At 42.3% G+C, this 4718-nt stretch overlaps 1 pseudogene; it reads left to right on the forward strand.

The window, feature by feature from the left end:
* Window positions 1-3019: 3019 nt before the first annotated feature.
* LOC116086370 lies at window positions 3020-3805 on the forward strand (annotated as a pseudogene).
* Window positions 3806-4718: the final 913 nt, after the last annotated feature.

A 4718-nucleotide genomic window follows, 5' to 3' on the forward strand; every position in this document is an offset into this window, starting at 1 on the left:
TATATAGTGAGATCCAGGTCAGCCTGCTCTATATAGTGAGATCCAGGCCAGCCTGCTCTATATAGTGAATTCCAGGCCAGCCTGCTCTATATAGTGAGATCCAGGCCAGCCAGAGCTACCTAGTGAGGCTTTGTCTTTGAGAAGAAAACAAAAACAAAAACCCCTAAATTCTATAAGTGGACTTATTTTTATTTTTATTTTAATCTCGCTAATACTTAAAAAATGAAGAGGAAAGGAGAGAACCTAAGATAAATTTGAAAAGAAAATCACCATATGATTTTATGTTTCGTTGTGCAGGTTTGCTGCACCGTGAGTGCTGTCCCATATCCTGACAGTACTTGCTTTGGCCAGTCTTTCTGCCTGTAACCCAGATTGTGAATGGGAGACCAGAGTCTTTCATTTCCCAAGCATCTAACAAGTGACCCTGAGCATTTCCCTCACATGTGCTCTTGGCTTGGGTCTCCACTGCTTAACGTCTGTTCCAATCTGTTGGCCATTCTTCCATCTGAACTGTTTGGATGATTGTCAGACTTCTTGTAGTCTAGCTTTAAGTCCTTCTGCAAATATGAGTGTGCGCGTGTGAGCGTGCACGTGTGTGTGTGTGTGTGTGTGTGTGTGTGTGTATTTCCTGTAAGTGGCTTTCATTTTGTTTTGTAAATGCTTTAAATAATCTTCATTGAGTAGCCTAGTTATTGGTTTTTTTACTTTTGTTTTTGTTTTTGCCTTTTTGCTTGTTTATCGGGGGGGGTCAGTTTTGAGAAATACTGGCCACATCCTAAATCACTGTGATTGGCTTTTGTGTGGCCTCTGAAAGTTTTGTCAGGTCTGCTCTTAGACCTGTGGTTAGCAGCAGCCAAAGGTCTGGGGCTCGTGTGTTTGTGCCCAAGACAATCAGGCAAGTCAGTCCTAAAGTGTTTCTGCATCACACCACTCCGTGCCTGGCATACTTATTTTAAGACTCTTTTATAGAACTGAGTTTATGATACGCCTGAAGTCATGGGTACACCATTGCTAGAAGCCTAAAACAAGGCTCTTTTGAAAAATGTATCTTTTGTCCTCTTGCCTAAGTCTATGATTTTCCATTTTGTGTCTTTGCCAGCTGACTTTCGGGAAGCTTTTGCTTATTGCCCAGTGGTTAGAGAAAAGCTGCCTCCTGAACATTTCTGCCACTGTCCCCCAGCAGCCCAGGCCTAACAGAGCTTCCTGTTCTGACCCAGTTTCTTCAGCACTTTGGCTCCAGCCATCAGAACTTGCTGTGTGTGCTCGGTCACCAGAGGACTGAGCACTTCGGCTCCTGTGGTTTCTCACGCAGCTGTATAACTTTACCTTTCCGAAATCATCCTTTAGATATCTAAAATTCTCCTTTTGCATGCTATAAGTTAGATTTCTAACTTTGATTTTCTTCACAGTGTCCCAGAGAGGCATTTGAGAGGGTAGACTGAGCCAAGCATGACAGACACACACGTGAAAGCTCTCTGGCAAAACTAACAAATCTGTATAATTAATATGTTAATTATAAAAAGTCACCCATCTGATCTCATCTTATTTTATACGTAGACCATTGAAACCCTCCTGTTTGTGACAGATAAACACCCATTATAAATAACTGGATTCATGGTCTACATGCTCTAAGTAAAATTAGGCTAAACTGCAAACATAAAAGAAAAATAGGAAGATACCATGAGGCCAAGGTCTCATGCCCCACACTGAGCATCTGAACCCCTGCCCAGCATGCCAGTTGTCTTCCTTGGGTTCCCTCTGACCATCTGCTGACACATTTGCCACCCTTGTGGAATATATCCAGTGAGCCATTTCCTCCTTGTTTGTGCCATTGTCATATCTCTGAAGCTGTTCATGGGAGCCTTCCCAGACCCAACACTTTCTATGCTTCATGGGCACTGGATTAGAAGTGCTGGGCTCATTAAGCTCAGGGCATGTGGGATGTGGGAGGAGTATATATCTTTCTTAAGTGTCTCCTGTTTTCATAGAATATAAAACTCATTCTGCACCCACTCCTGAAGCAGGCAATTCAGGAAATATGTCTCCCTCGGGTAAATGAAGACCCATATCACAAAGAGTTTAACATCTCTTGAAATTTAAGAACCTTGCCCAGGATCACATTTCCAGAACCAGGAGTGGCAGGAACTGGATGCCAACTCCTCTGGTCCTATGACCATTTTCTCAACAGCAGGTCCCACTTTCTCAGAGCAGGGGAGGGGGATAGCTCTACAGTTATTAGGATTGGTGTTTCAGGGTTTGAACCTCCAAAAAGTACTTGCTTTAGCTTGGTCTAAATGAACAGCAGGCACAGAGATCCCTGTACTTAGAACCTCATACCGGATTGCTGCGTTGGCTTACAGTGATTACACTCTGCCTAACAATGGAGCTTCACTTTATGTATTCACTTTTTACAGAATTGATCACAACTATAATTCCAGTACCTCTTCTGTTATGGATATTTTCATAACTGACTCCCTTTCAAGTTCTGTCAGACACAGGCTCCACCTGTCTTGAAAATAAATAAAATTAATGTGTTTATGTGTATGAGATTTGCATGCAAGTATGTATGTGCACTGGGTACATGCAGTGCCTGGAGAGGCCAGGAGAGGGCATCAGATCAACTAGAACTGGAGTTATAGATACTTGTGAGCCACCAGCTAGGTGCTGGGAATCAAACCCAGATGCTTGACCTGAGCAGTCAATGGACGAACCTGCAGAGCCATTCCTCCAGCCCCCATCTGTATGGTTATAACTGTGCCCTGAAGGTGAAGCTCCATACTCAATAAATATTTGTGATATGCATGAATAAACATACAAATAAATGAGTGTGTTTCTATTTGTTCTCAGCCACTGTCTAGGCACCTGTACAGATCCAAGCACCTACATTAGCATCTTTCCTACCAAGGCCACAACTACAGTGCACATTTCCCAGGGCTAGTTATACTTTCTATGAGACTTAACATTCAGCATAAAGCTGTCTCAAAGTCTAGCTTAAGAGTTACCACTACCAAGATCTGTCATGGCTTCCACGGGGGCAAGTCGCGGTCCTGCTGCATCCCAGCGGCCTCTGCAAGGCCGTCCCTCACGACAGGACAGGTATTCGGTGCTTTTGCCCACCTACAACGAAAGGGAGAACTGGCCGTTTGTCGTGTGGCTGCTGGTAAAGGGCTTCTCCGAGAGTGCAATCAACTATGAAATTATAATCATAGATGATGGAAGCACAGATGGGACAAGAGAAGTTGCTGAACAACTGGAAAAGATCTATGGACCAGACAGAATTCTCCTAAGACCACAGGAGAAAAAGCTGGGCCTCAGGACTGCCTATATTCATGGAATAAAACATGCCACCGGAAACTATGTTATTATTATGGATGCTGGCCTCTCACATCATCCCAAATTTATTCCTGAATTCATCAGGAAACAAAAGGAGGGTAATTTTGATATTGTCTCTGGAACTCACTATAAGGGGAATGGGGGTGTTTATGGATGGGATTTGAAAAGAAAGGTAATCAACCATGGGGCCAATTTTATAACTCAGATTTTGCTGAGAACAGGAACATCGGACTTGACAGGAAGCTTCAGATTATACCGAAAAGAAGTTCTACAAAAATGAATAGAAAAATGTGTCTCCAAAGGCTATGTGTTTCAGGTGGAAATGATTGTTCAAGCATGACAAATGAATTACACCATTGGTGAGGTTCCAGTTTCATTTGTGGATCGAGTTTATGGTGAATCCAAGTTGGGAGGAAATGAAATAGTCTCATTCCTGAAAAGGTTATTGACTCTCTTTGCTACTAAATAAAAGAAATTATTCATAAAAAAAAAAGAGTTAGCACCCCCAAAGCACATGGCTCTCTAGCTCAAGTTTAGACAACTCCTGCCTGAAGCCTGATGTCCAAGACCTCCCTCACTAGGGTCTTCATTCGTGGCTCTTCTAAAACCAAGTCTCGTGGATTCTGCACAAAACGTACCTTAGATGTTGATGGATAACATCTTTACTCTGTCCCATAGACAAAATGGAAGGCAGAACTGATAGACTACTAAGGAAAAAAAATGCTTCCTGCTTCCAGGAATATGTCGATCCTTGCCTATGTACAGAAACGTCAGCCAGCAGAGCACAGTCATATGCAGTGTTCCTTAAACGATTACTCTGAAAAGAAATGTGACCCTTAGTACTCTGTAGAATGTGAGCCTGATAATAAAAATCCATTAGAATATTTTCCCAGACTATCTAGGCCTATTGGGTAAACTTTATTAGATAAGGAAACCAAATACTAAGACATTTAAAGAACACATACTGAGTGGATCTGGTGGAGCAGGCTGGTTTGAGACAAACATTTTGGAGTCAAAGAAGGGTTCCAATTCTACCTCTAATTTTTCTAAGTAACTTGTATAGGGCAAGCTATTTCTCTGAATTCATTTCCTCATTACAAACTGGGATTTAATAATACTTGAGGTTGTTGCTATGTATAAATGAGATACGGAAACAAAACTCCACTGATACCAACACTGTATTGTTGACATCTCATAAGGAGACCATGTAGATGTTGGGCTAATGCAGAAATGGTGGGAGAAGTCAGTGCTGAGCTAGTGTCTCAGTTAGGGTTTCCATTGCTGTGAAGAAAGACCATGACCAAGGCAACTCTTATAAAGGACAGCATTTAATTGGGGCTGTCTTACTGTTTCAGAGGTTCAGTCCATTATCATCCAGGCAGGAA

Source organism: Mastomys coucha, unplaced genomic scaffold (genome assembly GCF_008632895.1).
Source record: "Mastomys coucha isolate ucsf_1 unplaced genomic scaffold, UCSF_Mcou_1 pScaffold12, whole genome shotgun sequence".
In the NCBI taxonomy this organism is placed as follows: Eukaryota; Metazoa; Chordata; class Mammalia; order Rodentia; family Muridae; genus Mastomys; species Mastomys coucha.